The sequence below is a fragment of the Dasypus novemcinctus genome, chromosome 4, assembly GCF_030445035.2.
Source record: "Dasypus novemcinctus isolate mDasNov1 chromosome 4, mDasNov1.1.hap2, whole genome shotgun sequence".
Lineage (NCBI taxonomy): Eukaryota > Metazoa > Chordata > Mammalia > Cingulata > Dasypodidae > Dasypus > Dasypus novemcinctus.
In genome coordinates, this window is record NC_080676.1 from 60,196,803 (window position 1) to 60,218,142 (window position 21,340).

The 21,340-nt window shown below is 39.0% G+C and overlaps 1 protein-coding gene and 1 pseudogene across 5 annotated transcripts in view; both read left to right on the top strand.

Moving 5' to 3' along the window:
• The window catches only part of MAP3K13 (mitogen-activated protein kinase kinase kinase 13), a 205,527-nt gene that overhangs the window by 40,575 nt on the left and 143,612 nt on the right, over window positions 1-21,340 (top strand). The gene's annotated exons all lie outside the window — the stretch shown is intronic.
• Window positions 525-19,535, top strand: LOC131278224 (large ribosomal subunit protein eL19-like; annotated as a pseudogene).

The following is a 21,340-nucleotide window of genomic DNA, read 5'->3' on the forward strand; positions in this document are numbered from 1 at the left end:
TAGAGGAGAATATCTTTGCAACCTTGAAATATGCAAAGATTTCTTGGGCAAGAAATTGAAAGCACTAACCATAAAAGTAAAATAATGATTAAGTGGATGTCATTAAAATTAAATTTTTCTGCTCATTTAAAGACACCATCCAAAAAATCTAATAGAAATGCCACAGATTAGAAAAAATATTCACTGCACATATATCAGACAAAGGACTTGTATCCAGAATATAAAAAGAACTAAAAATCAAACTACAACTAACCTAATTTTTCAATTGACAAAAACTTCACAAATGAAGATGTATGGATGGCTAATAAGTAAATGAAAAGTTGCTCAATGTCATTAATAATTACATTAATACAAATTAATACCATAATGAGATACCATTTCACACCCACTAAAATGGCTACAGTGAAAAAGTTTGGCCACATCAAATATTGGCAACGTGTTGGGGCAACTGGTGTGAGTATAACTATTTGGCAGTTTCTTATTCAAGTAAATACAGCTTTCTTGTCAGCGCTGCTACTGCAGCCATGAATATGCTTAGGCTTCAGAAGAGGCTAGCCTCCAGTGAGGAAAGAAGAAGGTTTGGTTGGAACCCAATGAGATCAATGAAATCGCCAATGCCAATCCCGTCAGCAGATTCAGAAGCTGATCAAAGATGGTAAGCCTGTGACTATTCATTCCTGGGCTTGATGCTGAAAAAACACCTCGGCCCACGGAAAGGTCAGGCATGTGGGCATCGGTAGGCAAAAGGTTACTGCCAATGCTGATGTGCGTGAGAAGGTAACCTGGATGAGAAGGATGAGACTACTGCACTGGCAGCTCAGAAGATACCTTAAATTTAAGAAGATTGATTGCCACATGTATCACAGCCTGTACCTGAAGGTGAAAGGGAATATATTCAAGAACAAGCAGAATCTCATGGAACACATCCACAAGCTAAAGGCAGAGAAGCCCTGAAAGAAGCTCCTGGTTGACCAGCTGAGGCCTGCAGGTCCAAGCCATGAGGAGCAACTACAGACTAAGAAAGAGGAGATTATCAAGACTGTCAAAGGAGGAAGAGACCAAGAAATAAAACTCCCTTCTCTTGTCTGTACATAGTGATTATATAGATCAATCATTCTATAAAATAAAACTTTTATCTGCTAAAATTTTATATATACACACACACACACACCTAGCCTGTGATTCAACCATTCTATTCCTATTTCCCAAGAGAAAAAAAAACATATCTCCACAAAAGACATGTACAAAAATGTTGATAGCATTATTTGTAATCCCCAAGTTGGAAACAACACAAGTATCTATCAACAGGACAATGATAAACAAATTGTGGAGTAATCATACAATGGAATACTGCTCAGTAATAAAAAAGAACTACCAAGACATACAATATCAGAGATGAGTCTTAGAAACATTGTATTCAGTAAAAGAATCAAAATTCAGAGTATCTACTGTGTGTGTGTGTAGTAAAAACAGGCAAAAACTTACCTATAGTAAGTGAAATGAGAATGTAGTTGCTCTGAGGAAGTGAAGGAGAATTGATCAGAAAGGGACCGGAGAGAACTTTCCATTGATGCATGTTTAGTTCTATTGTGATTAAGATGTTTTGAATGGGGGTTACACAGAAGTATTAAATTGTCAAAACTAAAATTAAAATTAAAAACAAAAACTTTGCTACAGAGAAAACTACAGGGCCAGATTACTTCACTGATAAATTCTATCACTTAAGAAAAACCGTAACACCAATTATTTCCAAGCTCTTTCAGAAATAGAGTAGAACATTTCCCAACTCTTTTTACTAGGCAAACATACCCCTGCTACCAGAATCTGACAAAAATATTGCAAAAAAAGGAAACTATACACCAATATGTTCCATGAACTTGAATGTAAAACCTTAGCAAGAAGCAAATCAAATCCTGCAATATATGCAAAAGGTAATATGTATACCCAATGAATGCAAGGATGATTTAAAATTTAAAAATCAGTGTAATTCATTATATTAACAGAAAAAATATGATAATCTCAATAGAAGGAGAAGGATTTGACAAAATTCAACATCCATGATGATGGATGCAAGCTAGCAATAGGAGGAAATTTCTTCAATCTGATAAAGGGAATCTATGAAAAACCTACAACTCACACCATGGATGGTGAATATTAAATGATTTCAGGAATAAAACAAGGATTTTCATTCTTACCTCTTATAATCTTCTATTCAAAATTGTACTAGAGATTGTAGGCAGTACAATAAAACAAGGAAAAGAGCATACAGATTGGAAAGAAAAAGTAAAACTGTCTTCATTGGCAGATTACTTTATTTGTTGGTGTATAAAACCCTGATGAATCTACAATCAGTATTACTATTGTGAATTTTGCAAGGTGGCAGAGGTTACAAGATCAATACATAAACTTCAGTTGTGTTTTTATATACTAGCAACAAACAATTAGAAAATGAATTATGAATTCCATTTCCAATAGCAAGTTTCCTACATTGAAACTACAAAATATATAGATTGGAAGTTTCAATATTGTTAAGATGTTGGATATTCTCAAATTGATCCTTAGCTTCAAGCAATTCCAATCAAATCACAAGAAGTTGCTTATAGAAGTTTACATGTTGACTGAAAACTTTTTGTATAAAGGGAAAGGCCCTAAAATAGCAAATACAATTGAAGAAAAAAAAAAAAGAACAAAATTGGAGGAGTATGCCATCTGATTTCAAGACTGTGTGAAATTAGAGTAATGGTAGGTAAATAGATCAGTAGAGTCCAGAAATAGATCTACACAAATATATGGTCAATTAACTTTACAAAGACAATTCAGTGGGAAAAGATACTGAACATTTTAATAAATGTTGCTGAAATTCAACCCCCTTCTGATTTTTTAAAATTTATTTCTCTCCCCTTCCCTGCCCATGCCCCACCCCACCCCAGTTGTCTGCTTTCTGTGTCCATTCACTTTGTATTCTTCTGTGCCCGCTTGCATTCTTGTCAGTGGCACCCGGAATCTGTGTCTCGTTTTGTTACATCATCTTGCTACGTCAGCTCTCCATATGTGTGGTGCAATTCCTGGGCAGGCTGCACTTTTTTTTGCGCTGGGCAGCTCTCCTTACGGGGGGCACTCCTTGCACTTGGGGCTCCCCTGCGTGGCATGGCAGTCCTTGTGTGCATCAGCACTGCGCGTAGGCCAGCTCATCACATGGGTCAGGAGGGCCTGGGTTTGAACCTTGGACCTCCCATGTGGTAGGTGGACACCCTATCCATTGGGCCAAATCCGCTTCCCTATATAAAAATTGATTTAAGATGGGTTATAGACTTAACTGTTGAAGCTAAAACTGTAACACCTATAGAAGAAAACATAGTTTAATAGTTTTTCAAATTTAGAGACAGGCAATGATTTTCAAGAATGCAAATAGCATAAGCCATAAAAGAAGAAAAATGATAAATTAGACTTCATCAAAATAAAAAATTACTCTAGTTTGAAAAACATTTCTAAGAAAATGAAAAGACAAGCCATTGACCAAGAAGAAATATTTACCCTACATTTTTACCTGACAATGGATCTGTATTCAGAATAAAAAATTCTTTCAACTCAGTAATAAGATAAACAACTTGATTTTTTAAATGGGCAAAGATTTAATGGACATTTCAGAAGAGAATATATGAATGACTGATAAGAGGATGAAAATATGTTTAATATCTCTATCATCAGGTAAATCAGAATTCATACCACAGTGAGATACCACAACATACCTATGAGAATGGCTGAAAACACCACCAACTATTGGCAAGGTTGTGGTGCTTTTGGAATTCTCATAGTTGCAAATGGGAATGACTGTAAAATGGTTGTAACCACATTGGAACACAGTTTGGCAAATTCTTATGAAGTTAAGCATATACTTACTTATAGACCCAGCAATTCCACTCTTAGGTATTTATTCTAGGCAAATGAAAAGATATGTTCACATAAAGACAAAAATGTTCATAGCTTGCCTCTCATAAAAGCTCTAAACTGGAAACAACCCAGGTATTTATCAACAGGAGAATGGATAAACAAATTGTGGTATATTCATACAATGGAATACTACTCAGAATCACAAAGAATAAAATCCTATTACATGTGATAGTATTGAAGAATTTCACAGTCATCTTGTTAAGGAAAATAAGCCAGACATAGAAGAGTACACATTATATGATTGCATTTATATTTCAAGAATCAGGATTTCTGTGAAGATGGTAGACTAGAGACATGGGACTTTCATCTCTTCCAGAAAAATAGCTAGAGGACAGGCAGAAACAGTCTGGAAAAAAAAATCTTTTAGAGTTTAGGACACCAGGGGAAGTCTGGATACCACCAAGAGGAGAGAGGGGCAAAGGAAAAGAACCGTGACTGCAAAACTGTGAGTTAAAAACCTCAGCTGCAAGTGCTGGCATCATTCCTACCCCATAGACACTTTTGAGTTCTCATCCCTCAGGGCCTGCAGGTAGAGACAAAGCCGCGCCGCCGCCCTCCCCCGCCCCCCCATCCACCTCTCCAGGAAAGGGGAGCGAGAGGGACATAGCCTAAGGCTTACCCAACTTCTGACCCACAAATTCTGTTTGTTGTGAGCCCTTCCAGGATGGGTAGAGCCACATCACTGTCTGCCTTGGGAGCCTGCAAAGGACTAAAGAGATCTGACCCTCTCAATCTACTTTTTACCGACAGGGACTGGTTGTTGAGGATACAGAGGGGAGTGGAATTATTTCCTACCTGGGAAAAGGGAGGAGTCAACTACCTCTAAGAAAGTTTGGATTAGGAGGCTCTTAGCCTCCCGGCAGGAACCTCTGTCACCTTGATCCAGTTCCTGCTGTAGCAAGCACACTCAGAGCAGGCATTGAACTGAGAGGGCGGCTAAAGGGCTCCACCTACTGGTGGATGAAGGAAGTGAATGTGAAGAAAAAAGTAAGAGAGACTTTTAATGGACTTTATAGCCTCCCTCCCCAAGGCCCCAGAAAGCAGGTCTGCAACCCATTACTGTGTCCAGGGCCTAGATTTCAGTAACTAACAGGGACAATCCTGAAGACCCAGAACAGGCTGAACCAAGAATCAAAGAACAGGAATAACACACAGCCTCCCAATGAAAGAGAGAGAAATCAAGCATCTGATTTGAAAAACTGAATAGAAAAGTACAGGAGGTCATGGATTGAAAGACTAAATATCATGAAGACATCAATTCTACCCAAACTGATTTATAGATTCAATGCAATATCAATCAAAATTACAACAGATTACTTTAAAGAAATAGAAAGGGCAATTACCAGATTCATTTGGAGAGAAAGTGCATCCAAATAGCCAAAGTTCTAAAAAAAAAGGAGCAACATGGAGGAATTTCAGTGCCTGACCCTGAAACATATTACAAAGCTACTACAGTCAAAGCAGCATGATATTGGCATAAAGATAGATACATCAATCAGTGGAATAGAATTGAGTGTCCAGAAATAAACCCTCACCTCTATGGCCAACTGGTTTTTGACAAACCTACTGAAGCCATTTTAATGAAACAAAACAGTCTCTTCAACAAATGGTGCTGGGAGAACTGGATATCCATAATCAAAAGAATGAAAGAGGACCCCTATCTCACTCCCTATACAAGAATCAACTCAAAATAGATCAAAGACCTAAATATAAAAGCCAGGATCATAACACTACCGGAAGAAAATGTAAGGAAATATCTTAAAGACCTTGCAGTGGGTGGTGATTTCTTGGACCCTTCACCCATAACACATGCAATAAAAGAAAAAATAGGTAAATGGAACCTCCTCAAAATTAAATACTTTTGCACCTTAAAAGGACTTTGTTAAAAGGCTGAAAAGGCAGCTTATTTAAGGGAAAAATATTTGGAAATCACATGTCCAATAAAGGTTTAATATCCATGATATATAAAGAGATGTTACAACTCAAAAATAAAAGGACAAACAACCCAATTAAAAAATGGGCAAAAGACTTGAATAGACATTTGTCCAAAGAAGAAATACAAATGGCAAAAAAACACATGAGAAAAGTTCAGTATCACTAATGATTAGAGAAATGCAAATTAAAACTACCATAAGATATTATTTCACACCTATCAAAATGACCAGTATTAAAAAGACAGAACTACAAGTGTCAGAGAGGATGTGGAGAGATAGGAATGCTTATTCACTGTTGGTGGGAATGAGAATGGTACAGCCACGTGTGGAGTTCACTGTGTGAACTGTTTGGCAGTTCCTATAAAGAAGTGGAATATAGATTTGCCACGTGACCTGGGCAGTACCTCTACTGGGTGCATACCCAGAAAACCAGAGTAGTGACATGAACAAACATCTGCACATTGATGTTCATAGTGGCATTATTTACAATAGCCAAAAGTTGGAAACAACCCAGGTGTCCAACTGATGAATGGATGAACAAACTGTGGTGTATTCACATGATGGAATATTATGCAGCTGTAAGAAGAAATGAAGCCACAAAGCATATAACAACATGGATAAACCGGGAGTACATTATGTTGAGTAAAGCAAGCCATACTCAAAAGGACAGATACTCTATGATTGTGCTACTATGAACTAAATATATTGTATAATCTGGGTCACCAGAAGATAGAATGAGGTTAGAGAATGGAGAGCTAAGGGTTAACTTGTGCAGAATTGGTAAAAAGGATGTGTGTTAATCTTTGGAAATGAATAGAAAAGGTGAAAGCCCAACATAATATTTGTAACTAGAAGTACTATTATGTGGCTATGAAATTGGCTTAAAGGGAAAGTCTAAGGTCATGCATATTACTAAAAGGAATGCTAAAAATGTAACGCGGAACTGTATAGTATAGTAAAACTGCATGGGAAATATGAATATGGGTAAAATTGCATATATAAGACTTTTTCTTTGAGGCTGAACAAATGTATGTTAATACTACAAGATGTTAATATCAGACAAAAAATTATGCTAAGTGAAAGGAACCAGATACAAATACTACGTATTGTATACTTCCACTAATATAAAATGTAAATATAAATCAATTTATAAAGATGATATTAGATTAGTGGTTATGTAGGGCTGGGGAAGATCTGCTAAGGAGTGTGGAGTTTCTCGTTTTGAAGTAATAAAATTGTTCTAAAAATTTTTATGGTGATGAATGCGCAACATTGTGATTATAATAAAAGCCATTGATTATACACTTTGGAGAGATTGTATGGTATGTAAATATATCTTAATAAACTGTGAAATAAATAAATAATCATGCAAGAATGACCAGAAATAGCAGCTATATATAGCAGCTGAATCAGAGAGAGATTGAGAGGTCATGAATGTTCTTGTTTGTTTACTATTATTATTGAAATAATGAAAATGCTCTAATAATGATTGAAGTGATGAATGCACAACTATGTGATTTTATGAAATACCATTGATTGTATACGTTGGATGAATTTTATGCTTTATTAAGATGTATCAACAAAATTTATTTGTTTCATTAAAAATAGAATCAGTAAGGGGGCTTTTTCAAAAACAGTTTCCAACTTTCTGATTATGTACACCTGGAGGAGTGCCTGGGTATTTACATTTTTAATTAGCACCTCCAGGAGATACTGATGTGGGTAGCCACAGGTGTGGCAAAGTCACATTTTGAGAAACAGCAACCTAGCATGTAGCATGCGTTAAATATGTATATAGAGAAAAGTGGAATAAGTGGTATATATGGTCATGAACATAACAGGACTTAAAAGGAACCAGAAATAGCACCTGCTCAGAATTATCCCCTTTATCACTCTGTCACACTGCCTGACATATCACTATTTGGTAGTAATTCCTTTGGATTTATGTTTTCCAACATCTGTCTAGCAATGAATAAATAAATGTCTTGCAAAGGTATTCTATGGTCAGGTGAATTTGAGCAATTCTGCCTTGAAAAAAATTAAATGGTGTCAGTGGATGAGGCTCAAGCAGATGAGCACCTGCTTCCACATGGGAGGTCCTGGGTTCAGTTCCCAGTGCCTCCTAAAAACAAACAAACGAAAAAAACAACAACAAGCAAAAAAATCAACTCAGCGGAGCTAATATAGCTCAGTGGTTGAGCACCAGCTTCCCACATATGAAGTCTTGGGTTCAATCTCTGGCCCCAGGACTTAAAAAAAAAAAAAAAAAAAGTTAAAGGGGCTTATGAATTTACTGCAAAATTTCTCAGCATCTTTAGTTTTTATTTTTTTTATTTCTTTTTTTTTTTTAAAGATTTATTTATTTATTTAATTCCCCCCCTCCCCCCTCCCCTGGTCATCTGTTCTCTGTGTCCCTTCGCTGAGTCTTGTTTCTTTGTCCGCTTCTGTTGTCGTCAGTGGCACGGGAAGTGTGGGCGGTGCCATTCCTAGGCAGGCTGCACTTTCCTTCGCACCGGGCGGCTCTCCTCACGGGTGCACTCCTTGCGCGTGGGGCTCCCCTACGTGGGGGACACCCCTGCGTGGCGCGGCACTCCTTGCGCGCATCAGCACTGCGCATGGGCCAGCTCCACACGGGTCAAGGAGGCCCAGGGTTTGAACCGTGGACCTCCCATGTGGTAGATGGACGCCCTAACCACTGGACCAAGTCCCTTTCCCATATTTTTTTATTTCTTAAGATTGATTTATTTATTTCTCTCCCCTTCCCTCCCCCACCCCCCGCCCCACCCCAGTTGTCTGTGTTCTGTGTCTATCTGCTGCGTGTTCTTCTTTGTCCGCTTCTGTTGTTGTCAGCAGCACGGGAATCTGTGTTTCTTTTTGTTGTGTCATCTTGTTGTGTCATCTCTCTGTGTGCAGCACCATTCCTGGGCAGGCTGCACTTTCTTTCGCACTGGGTGGCTCTCCTTATGGGGCGCTCTCCTTCTGTGTGGGGCTCCCCTACACGGGGGACACCCCTGCATGGCACGGCACTCCTTGCGCGCATCAGCACTGCATGGGCCAGCTCCACACGGGTCAAGGAGGCCCGGGGTTTGAACCACGGACCTCCCATGTGGTAGACAGACGCCCTAACCACTGGGCCAAGTCCGCTTCCCTCAGTGTCTTTATTATGTTAATTTATCTAGTAACAGGGTCAGATAGCATTTCCCTAAGGGTTTGACTACAGAAACCTTTTTTTCGTCTGGAGCATTGAACTAAAATACAGTAACGATATGCCATAGAATACTCTGAGAAGCGTTGTTTTGATTCTCTCCTCAAAACATCATATTTTTGAGAGCTATAACAAGTTACTAATCAGTTTCTCCCTCTCTTTTGATATGAATTGATATAATTGGATCTGTTTCCTTTCAACAACTGGAATAAAGAAAACCCTTCTGCCAAAAGTACTGTGATATTCCCCACCCCATATTCACTGGTCTGCCTGCCAACTGCTGTATTTATTACTATTGCTAGGAGTCTAGGCCAGTGTCTTATTAGATTGGAATTCATTATAATAAGAGGAATAAATAGTGACTGAAGGTGCAAAGCAGTTTTGCATTTTCTCTGCTGATGGTTCTGTATACTTACTCTGCATGCTCTGCCCCTGCTTCTTCACTGCTTATCAATTGCCAGGTTGCTAACCCTTTGCTTCTCTGGTTACTCAATTGCTGTAGTACTCCTAGTTGCTAATTGTTTGCCAGCCTTTAGTCTTTATGCATTCTTGATTTGGTCTCTGACTCATAGTTGTCAGACATTTACTGTGCTAATCAGATTCTTTTACCTGTTGTTAACTCATGAACTAAAGTTTCATGGACTATGGGTTGTCACATACAAAGTAGAGAGAATCCAAAAAAAGAAAGTAGAAGGAAACCAAAGCCTAACTTCACCTCAACCAGAGTTCGGCCCAAGGTTCATGCTGTTCAGGAAAAGAGATCTTAGGAAAAAGTCAAAATGGTGTGTAATTCATGGTAGGCACCCAAATGGTAGCTACTATTCTTATGTAAATATTCCAGTGTGCTGTGATATGAGAAGCCCTACAGTACTTATTTAGAATTACTCTTTCACTTATTTTTTTTTTTTAAATATTTATTTTATTGATTTCTCTCCCCTCCCCCCAGTTGTCTCTTCTCTGTGTCCATTTGCTGCGTGTTCTTTGTCTGCTTCTGTTGTTGTCAGTGGCAAGGGAATCTGCGTTTCTTTTTGTTGCGTCATCTTGTTGTGTCAGCTTTCCATGTGTGCAGTGCCATTCCTGGGCAGGCTGCACTTTCTTTCATGCTGGGCAGCTCTCCTTACGGGGTGTACTCCTTGAGCGTGGTGCTCCCCTACATGGGGGACACCCATGCGTGGCGGGGCACTCCTTGCGCGCATCAGCACTGTGCATGGGCCAGTTCCACACGGGCCAAGGAAGCCCGGGGTTTGAACCACAGACCTCCCATGTGGTAGACAGACGCCCTAACTGCTGGGCCAAGTCTGCTTCCCTCTTTCACTTATTAAACCAAAACTAAATGTAAGCCTTTATACTCAGAAACTTCATTTAATTTTGTTCTATGCAATTTTTGCTAAAAACCAAATTTATTTATTCTTGGCTTTGGTTCTCTTTTTAGAGAATTCTGATAAAAGCAGTGAAGCTTCCATCTGACAAGTTTTATTTTATTTCCAAACATCAACAGAGCTTTTGAATTAGTATAAGTCTAATGTTTTATAGTATAAAAGCTATAAATTCAATTAGTATAAAATGAATAAAGTGGTGTGTAATGCCAGAAGGATGATGTGGAGGAAAGTTTTAAAAAGTGTCTCTATAATACCTCTGAATTATACTTTTAAAAAATGTACCAGTGTAATAGATATTAATTTTTCCTGAATGTGAAAAGCCAATAACTAGCTATGGAAATGTCTTCGTTCCATCTGAATAAGGCTTATTAGAAAAACTATACATGACTAGAAGTTAAGAGGTTAGGAAGCTTTAATTTTAGACCTACCACTAATTTCTTCTTTGATTGTGAGTAAATATATTCTTTTAGTTTAGTGATAAAAGATTTTTTTATTAGAGCAGTTGTGGGTTTACAGAAAAATCATGCAGGAAGTATAGATTTCTCATATGCACACAAAGTTTTCCCTGTTATTAACATTTTGCATTAATGTTATAACTTTGTTAAATTAATGAAACAATATTACTAAAATTATACTATTAACTATAGTCCATAGTTTACATTAGGGTTTACTCTTTGAATTGTACAGTTCTATGGTGTTTGTATTTATCCTGGTAACATATACTACCTAAAATTTCCCATTTTAACCACTTTGAAATATACACTTCTGTGGTATTAATTACATTCATAATATTATGCTACCATCACCACCATCTACTGCTAAAACTTTTCCATCACCCTAAACAGAAATTCTATACCAGTTAAGCATTAATTCCCCATTTCTTCTTTTTTTTTTTAAGATTTATTTTTTATTTATTTCTCTCCCCTTCCCCTCCGCCTCCCCCACCCCAGTTGTCTGCTCTCTGTGTCCATTCGCTGTGTGTTCTTCTGTGACCACTTCTATCCTTATCAGCGGCACCAGGAATCTGTGTTTCTTTTTGTTGTGTCATCTTGCTGCGTCAGCTCTCCATGTGTGCAGCGCCATTCCTGGGCAGGCTAGACTTTTCTTTTGTGCTGGGCGGCTCTCCTTACGGAGCGCACTCCTTGCGCGTGGGGCTCCCCTACGCAGGGGACACCCCTGCGTGGCAGGGCACTCCTTGCGTGCATTAGCCCTGAATGTGTGTGGGCCAGCTCCACACAGGTCAAGGAGGCCCAGGGTTTGAACCCTGGACCTCCCATGTGGTAGGCGGATGCCCTAACCATTGGGCCAAGTCTGCTTCCAATTCCCCATTTCTTATCTCCACCCTGCCAATCAATATTCTATTTCTGACTCTATGATTTTGCATACTCTAATTATTTCATATCAATGAGATCATACAATATTTGTCCTTTTCTGTCTGACTTATTTTATGCAACATGAGGTCTTCAAGGTTAATCCATATTGTAGCATGTAACAGAACAGCATTTCTTTTTATAGCTGAATAATATTCCATTGTGTGTATAGACCACCTTTTGTTTATCTGTTCATCTGTTTATAGACACTTGGGTTGCTTCCAACATTTTTTTTTTTAAGATGAGCTTTATTTATTTGTTTTATTTATTTATTTCTCTCCCCTTCCCCTCCACCCCCCACCCTGGTTGTCTGTTCTCTGTGTCTATCTGCTGTGTCGTCTTCTTTGTCTGCTTCTGTTGTTGTCGGTGGAATCTGTGTTTCTTTTGCGTCATCTTGTTGTGTTAGCTCTCCATGTGGGTGGCGCCATTCTTAGGCAGACTGCACTTTCTTTCGCACTGGGTGGCTCTCCTTATGGGGCGCACTCTTTGCGCTTGGGGCTCCCCTTTGCAGGGGACACCTCTGCATGGCACGGCACTCCTTGTGCGCATCAGCACTGCACATGGGCCAGCTGCACACGGGTCAAGGAGGCCCGGGGTTTGAACCGCGGACCTCCCATGTGGTAAACGGACGCCCTAATCACTGGGCCAAGTCCGCTTCCCGCTTCCAACTTTTGACAACTGTGAAGAATACCACTCTGAATAGCAGTGTGCAAATATTTGTTCGAGCCCCTACTTTCAGTTCTTTAGGGTATATAGGCTGGGATTGCTGGATTATAAATTAATTCTATCCTTAAGTTTCTGAGGAACTGCCAAACTATTTTCCACAATGGTCATACCATTTTACACTCCCACCAATAAGTAAGTTTTCCTTTTTTTCCATATTCTCTGCAACACTTATTTTCCATTTTTAAAGTAGTAGCCATTCTAGTAGTTGTGAAATGGTATCTCATTGTGGTTTTGATTTGCATTTTCCTGATGCCTAATAATGTTAAGCATCTTTTCATATGTGTATTAGCTATTTGTATCTCATCCTTGGAGAAATACCTATTCATGTCTTTTGACCATTTTTAAATTGGGTTATCTTTTTATTATTGAATTGTCTGACTTCTTTTTATATTCTGGATACTAAACCTTTATTAGCTAAATGGTTTTCAAATATATTCTCCCACTCTGTAGTTGTCTTTTTACTTTCATGATCAAGTCCTCTGACATGCAAACATTTTTAATTTTGATAGGGTCCCATTTACCTATTTTTCCTTTTGTTGTTCATGCTTTTGGTGTAAAGTCTAAGAAAACATTGCCTAACATGAGGACCTGAAGATGCTTCTGTAGGTTTTCTTCTAGGAATTTACAGATTTAGTTCTTACTTTCAGGTCTTTGATCCATTTTGAGTTATATTTTTGTATATGATGTGAGATAGGGGTCTGCCTTCATTCTTTTGCACATGGAGATCCAGTAAGTAAAAGCTTATTTCCACCAAAAGACTTGTACAAGAATGTTTATAGCAACCTTAATTCATAAATAATCAAAATCTGGAAACAACCTAAATGTCTAGCAACAGAAGAATGAATAAATAGATTGTTTTATATCTATAGAATAGAATGCTACTCAGGAATAAAGACACAACAATATGGATAAACATAAAAGCATTTTGTTTAGTGAAATAAGCTGTTGGCGCTAAAAAAGTATTTATTGTATAATTCCATGTAAATGAAGTCAGAAAACAGGTAAAACTAATCTACAATCAGAAATTTGAAGGTGGTTGCTTTTTGATGGAGGGGCATGGTGGATTGACTAGAAAGTGGTGCCAGCGAACTCTCTAAGCTGATGGGATATGTTCTAGATCTTGTTTTGGATGGTGGTTACATGGGAAATAGAATTGTCAGTGCTCATATACTTAAGTCAATCAAATAGTTTTTAAATTATAAAGTAAGTGTCCAAGCACCCAAAATAAAATCTGAAACTCACATTAGGTGACATCCTTACTATAGATAAACCTGATACAAGTTATTGGGGATAAATAGAAATTCTTCAGGAAGAAGAATGAGGAGAACAATCCAGGCAGAGGAAACATTTGCAACATGCTTTGGAATAGGTATGAGAATGGATGAAATTTAGAAACACTGTTCTATGCAGTGGGGAGCCATTGAAGGATTTTTTTAAGGCCGTGATATAATTGGACTTTATTTAGAAATAGCACCCCTGTCTGAATTGAAAGTAAAAGAGATTAGAAGTAGGGGGGATGAGTTTGGAAGCTATTGTTACAGTCTGGGTGAGAGAGAAAAAAAAATAAGGCAAAGACTGTGGAAATCAAGAGTAGGGTATAAACTTGGATGATATTTAGGTGGGTCCAGTTAGATTTTATGACTGATTAGATATTAGTTTTTAAATATAATATTAGCAAACATTTAATGACCACATGCTGTGAGCTAGGCATTTGTACTTTAAGTTTATGTGCCTTATCTCAAGTTACCCTTACAATAATTCACAGGTAGATATTATTATAATTATCACAACCACTATCTCCTTCACCACCTCCTCCTCCTCTACCTCATTGTCATCTCCTTTTTACAGATAATGCTTAGAGATAAGGCTAAGTAATTTGCCCAAAGTCACATAGCCTGAAAGTGACAGAGATACTATTTATAATGAGCAATTTTCAGTAAGAAATATAAGGAATTCTTAAGATAATTTATTTCCAAATGGCTAGCAATAAAAGAGAAAAACAATGGAAGACTAATTTCATGACCAAATATAGAAGCCAAACAAATTGTAAAATTTCTAAAGAAACATTCAATTTTAATTAAATTCTTACAACACACAATCCATGTCATATATTCAAGGGAATGATGAAATAAAATTATGCATAGATATATTCCTTTCTTTATATATTAATCCCTCCCCAAAAGATGAGCACTAATGATGAACAGTTTTTTAGTATATATAACAAAAGCTTATGAAATTGAATATATTTTTTCACTAAAACAGAAAAATACTTGTCAAAAATAGCATAATCTGGAGAAATATTATAAACCCAGAGATTAAATTTAATACACTATGAGGGAAACAGAGGTGGCTCAAGCGATTGGGCTTCCGCCTACCACGTGGGAGGTCCCAGGTTCAGTTCCTAGTGCCTCTTGAAGAAGGCGAGCTGGTGTGGCAGGCCGGTGGGTAAACTGATGCAACAAAATGATGCAACAAAAGAGACACAAAGAGGAAAGACAATGAGAGACACAACAAACCAGGATGCTGAGGTGGTTCAGATGATGAGCACCTCTCGCCCACGTGGGAGGTCCTGAGTTTGGTTCCTGGTGCCTCCTAAAGAGAAGACAAGCAGACACAGAGAGCACACAGCAAATAGGCACAGAGCAGATAGCAACTGCAAAACAAGGGGTGGGAGATAAATAAATAAAATATATCTTTAAAAAAAAACATTTAAAAAGCCTCAAAAGCACTGCTAAGGGAAAACTGTATTACATTAAATTCCTTAAAAAGAAAAGGGCAACATATATATCATTTAACCAAAAAATGTTTTAAAAGATTGAAAACCAGCACATAAGACTTAAAACTACTATTATAAAAATCAGAGGAGAAATAACAAAAATATCAGCAAAAATAATTGCTGGAAGGGAAGGAGGGAAGGAGGGGGAAGGGAAGGAGAAGGAACTAAAGCTGACCATTTTTTTTTTTTTTAACATTTATTTATTTCTCTCCCCTTCCCTGTGCCCATTGTCTGCTCTCTATGTCCATTGACTGTGTGTTCTTATTCATCTGCTTTCATTGTCAGGCAGCACTGGGAAACTGCGTCTCTTTTTGTTGTATCATCTTGCTGCATCAGCTCTCCATGTGTGTGGCACCACTCCTGGATGGGCTTTTTTCACATGCAGTGGCTCTCCTTGCAGAGCGCACTCCTTGTGCGTGGGGCTCCCCTATGCAGGGACTCCACTGCGTGGCACAGCACTCCTTGTGTGCGGCAGCATTGCGTGTGGGCCAGCTTACACACGGGTCAGGAGGCCCTGGGGATTGAACCCTGGACCCTCCAAATGGTTGGTGGACGCTCTATCAGTTGAGCCACACTGGCTTCCCAGCTGACCATTTTTATTAGCCATGTGTAGCGTTTGATATTATTGATGAATTCCAAAAGGAAATATTGGATAATGTTTGTAAACTGATGTTTTCCTATGGGCATATTAGATTATATTGGATTCAGAGGTTAATGTGATTAAATAATCACGTAAACCTCTTGTGCCAGTAGGGCATTGAGTCCCCACCCTTTGGTGGGTGGGGGCTCACAGATAAAAGGCATGGCAAAGGACAGAGTTAAGGGGTTTTGATGTTGGAGTTTTGATGTTGGGAGTTTGATGATGAAGCCTTAAGCTGGAGCTCCAGGAAGTAAGCACACAGAGGAGAGAGAGGCAAGACCCTGGAAGGGAGGAACCCAGGAAGCCCGAACCCTTGCAGACATCAGCAGCCAACATGTGAAAATAGACTTTGGTGAGGGAAATAACTTATGCTTTATGGCCTGGTATCTGTAAGCTCCTACCCCAAATAAATACCCTTTATAAAAACCAATTGATTTCTGGTATTTTGTATCAACACCCTTTGGCTGACTAATACACCGTGTTTTTGTGAATTGCCTGTTCATGAACCTTTTCCTCCCCCTCTTCCTGCCTTATTGGTAAGTTTATCTACCTTGATAATTTTAATATAATAAAATTTATTTTAAGGAGGTTTTAGATTACAGAAAAGTTACATTGAAAGTATAAGCAATTCTCATATATCTCCCTCCCCCTCCCACATCTTCCCCAATTAATAACATCTTACAGGCGGCGGACTTGGCCCAGTGGTTAGGGCGTCCGTCTACCACATGGGAGGTCCGTGGTTCAAACTCCGGACCTCCTTGACCCATGTGGAGCTGGCCCATGCGCAGTGCTGATGTGCGCTAGGAGTGCCATGCCATGCAGGGGTGTCCCCCGTGTAGGGGAGCCCCATGCGCAAGAAGTGTGCCCTTTAAGGAGAGCTGCCCAGTGCAAAAGGAAGTGCAGCCTGCCCAGGAATGGTGCCGCACACACGGAGAGCTGACACAACAAGATGATGCAACAAAAAGAAACACAGATTTCCATGCTGCTGACAACAACTGAAGCGGACAAAGAAGATGCAGTAAATAGACACAGAGAATAGACAACCGGAGTCGGGGGAAGGGAAGGGGCGATAAATAAATAAATAAATAAATCTAAAAAAAAATCTTACAGTTGTGTGGTACATTTGTTACAACTGATGAATAAATATTGAAGCATTGCTACTAACCAAGGTCTATAGTTTACATTGTGGTTTACATTTAATTCCATGCCCCAAAAATGCCCTATGTTCCACCCATTTTTCCCTCCACCACCTCTCAGGATCTCTGGTTACCACTGTCTTCATATCAATGTTACATGTTCTTCTATTACCACAATATTAATAAGTTTATTTTGTCCATGGTTGTATTACCCCTTATGTTTGTTCATTCCTTGACCTTGAGGATTTGGGATGGTGATGCCCTCTTTGCCTCAGATTGACAGGGGGCTTAGATCTTGTGGGGCAGTTGGAAGGAACTGTTTTGCTTGCAGTGGTAGGTACTCTCTAGTTTTTGGGATGGGGGTTGTCCATCATCATCATTTTGTTAGTTGTCCTGGGTGAGTCCAATGATCTGGGGAGTAGGTGTTGGCCACAACTCATCTGAGATTCAGGGTTCAGCTGGTATATGAACAGACTGAAGATTTAAGTCTCTTGAGACATATATTTAGCAGGTATAGTGCTAATTATAGGCTCAGATAAAAGGGTGTAGGGAAATTATAAATGAGTCTAACTCTGTTACATTGGGGAAATAGGTTGTCATATATTTCAAGCTAAGGCCCACCAGCAGGGTGCTGATTTCAAGGGATTGTGTACCTTTCCTATAGTGTCCAGATGGCTGTAGAGCCCTCAGAATCACTATTTGAAGCTGTGTTCACAGTGGCAGTGAGATCTGCCTAAGACATGCATAGGTGTAACCTCTGGAATGACCCACTGACTCATTTTGAAATCTCTTAGCTGTAAAAACTGTTTTGTATTTGATGTTTCCCCCTTTTGGTTAAGGTCTTTTTTCAAAGGCATCACTTGTTGGTCCCTGGTATTAATCTCTCAGTGCCAGGGAGGCTCATCCCCGGGGGTCATATCCCATGCTTTGGGGAAGGAAGGTATTTGCTCAGTTTGGCTGTGAGAAAGGCCACATTTGAGTAAGAAGGAGGTTTTCGGAGGTTACTCTTAGGTAATACATATTATTAGGCTAACTTTCAATTTTATAAGATTGAAGATCATAGTTATATGCATCAATATTGCAGCCTTGATATAGTGGTCTGTTTTCATTTGTTAGGCACTGCCTATGTACTTGAGAGATTCTTGTCCCTCTGAGAATGGAGCAGGACTCCCCAGGTTGGGAGTTTAATATTTTGTTGTTTATTGTGTGGGTCTCTACCCACTGAGATAATAACCTATGACAAGATGAATACATTCATATTCCACAGAAGCATGCCCCAGGTGCACCCTTTTCCGTTACCCCCCCAATACCCTACATCATGAACCTCCCCTGCCATATTTGCCAAAAGAACTTTCCCACAATTGTATTTTAACCACAGACCTCCACCTCCCCAGAGTTCATCTCTTCCTTCCTCCAACTTTCTCTCCAGTTCCATGCATAGTCCAACCACCCCAACCCTACTCACACTCACCCTCCATCACCATTGACCCCACTATTACCCCCATCCACTGACAAAGCACCCTCTTCTACCTTATCATAGTTTCTGTCCAGATTGAGCATCTGCTCACTACTCTCTACTCCCTTTCTGTCTCTGGTAACCTATCTTCCAGACTCTATCTCTGTGAGTCTGTTCAGTATGCTTAGATCATATCAGTGAGGTCATCCAGTATTTGTCCTTTAGTGACTGGCTTACTTCACTCAACATAAGGTCCTTGAGATTCATCCATGTTGGTGTGTGTGTCAAAACTCCATTCCTTCTTACTGCTTAGTAATATTCCATTGTATGTATGTGCCACATTTTGCTTATCCATTCAAATGTTGATGGACACCGGGTTGTGTCCAACTTTTGGCAATAGTGAATAATGTTGCTATGAACATTGGCTGCATATATTGTTCATGTCTCTGCTTTCAATTCTTCTGGGTATGTACCTATTAATAGTAATGGGATCATATGGCAGTTTTATAGTTTTCTAAGAAACCACCAAACTGTCCTCCACAGTGGCTGCTCCATTCTACATTCCCACCAGCAGTGAATGAGTGTTCCCATTCTTCCACATCTTCTCAAACACTTGCAGTTTTCAATTTTTTAAAAAAAAATAGTAGCCAGCCTAATAGGGGTAAGATGATATCTCATTGTAGTTTTGATTTGCATTTCCCTAACAGCTAGTGATGATGAGCATATTTTCCTATGCTTTTTACTTCCTCTTTGGAAAAATGTGTGCAAGTCTCTTGCCTGTTTTTTAAGTAGGTTGTCTCTTTATTTTCGAGATGTAGGATTTCTTTATATATGCTGGATATTAGACCCTTATTGGATAAGTGATTCCCAAATATTTTCTCCCATTGAGTAGGCTTCCTTTCCACTTTCTTGACAAACTCCTTTGAAGCACAAAATTTGTAGTTTTGAGGAGGTTCCATTTATCTATTTTTTCTTTCATTGCTCATGCTTTGGGTGTAAAGTTAATGAAACCATTTCTTACTACAAGATCTCATAAATGCTTCCCTACATTATCTTTTAGGAGCTTTAGGATCTTGGCTCTTATATTTGGCTCTTTGATCCATCTTGGGATAAGTTTTATATAGGGCATGAGATGGTGATCCTTTTTCATTCTTTTGGATATGGATATCCAGTTCTCCCAGCACCATTTGTTGAAGAGGCTATTCTGTCCCAGTTGAGTGGTCTTGGTGACCTTGTTGAATATCAGTTGGCTGTATATGTACAAGTCTACATCAGTATTCTCAATTTGCTTCCATTGCTCATTATGGCTATCCTTGTGTCAATATCATGCAGTTTTGACCACTGTAGCTTTTTAGTATGATTGAAAGGAGCTTGATTCCTCCAATTTCATTTTTCTTTTTCAATATGTTTTTGTGTATTCAAGGTCCCTTGCCCTTCCAAATAAAATTTCATAACTGGCTTTTCCATTTCAGTGACAAATGCTGTTGTAATTTTTATGGGGATTGCATTAAATCTAAATCAGTTTGGGTAGGATAGATTTGTTATGACTAAAGTCTTTCAATTCATGAACATGAAATATTCTTCCATTTATTTAGGTCTTCTTTGATTTCCTTTAATAGTGCTGTGTAGTTTTCTGTGTACAAGTTTTTTTTACATCCTTAGTTAAATTAATTCCTATATATTTGATTCTTTTAGTTGCTATTGTAAATGGAATTTTTTTCTTGATTTCCTCCTCAGATTGTTCATTATTTGTGTGCAGAAATGCTACTGATTTTTGCATGTTGATCTTATATCACTTTACTGAACTTGTTTACCTAAAGCTTGTATTAGCCAGCCAAAGGGGTGCTGAAGCAAAGTACCAGAAATCTGTTGGCTTTTATAAAGGGTATTTATTTGGGTAAAAGCTTATAGTTACAAAGCCCTTAAGAGTCCTACTCAAGGCTGCTTTCTCACCAAAGTCAGTTGCCAGGGAAATGGGTGTGGCTCAACCATTTGGGCTTCTAACTACCATATAGGAGGTCCAGGGTTCAATGCTGTATTAGTCAGCCAAAGGGGTGGTGATGCAAAATACCAGAAATTGATTGGTCTTTATTAAGGGTATTTATTTGGGGTAGGAGCTTACAGATACCTGGCCATGAAGCATAAGTTACTTCCCTCACCAAAATCTATTTGGAGCAAGATGGCTGCTGATGTCTGTGAGGGTTCAGGCTTCCTGGGTTCCTACATTCCTGGGGCTTGCTTTACTCTGGGGTCAAGGTTCCTTTCTTCCTGGGGCTGGCTTCTCTTTCCTCTGTAAGCTTAATTCCTGGGGCTTCAGCTTAATTCTTCAGCACCAAACTCCAATATCAAAACTCCAACATCAGAAACCCTCAGCTCTCTTCTTTCCCATGCGTTTTATCTGTGCCTAATCATAACTCAATCATGCCCAGGTACAGATCAAATTACAAACATAATCCAAAATTTTTTTTTGGAATTCATCAATAATATCAAACTGCTACAGATGCCCAAGGACTCCTGGTGAGGGCAAGCTGGCCCATGCTGCAAGCTGGCCCGTGCAGAGTGCCAGCCCACACGGGAATGCCACCTCGTGTGGGAGTGCCAGCTGGCACAGAGGTCTGGTATAGCAAGATGATGCAACAAGAGACACAGAGGAGAGAAAATAAGACAACATAGCAGAACAGGGAACTGAGGTGGCTCAAGAGAGTGATTGCCTCTCTTCCACTATGGAAGGTCCCAGAAACAGTTCCTGGAGCTGCCTAATGAGAGT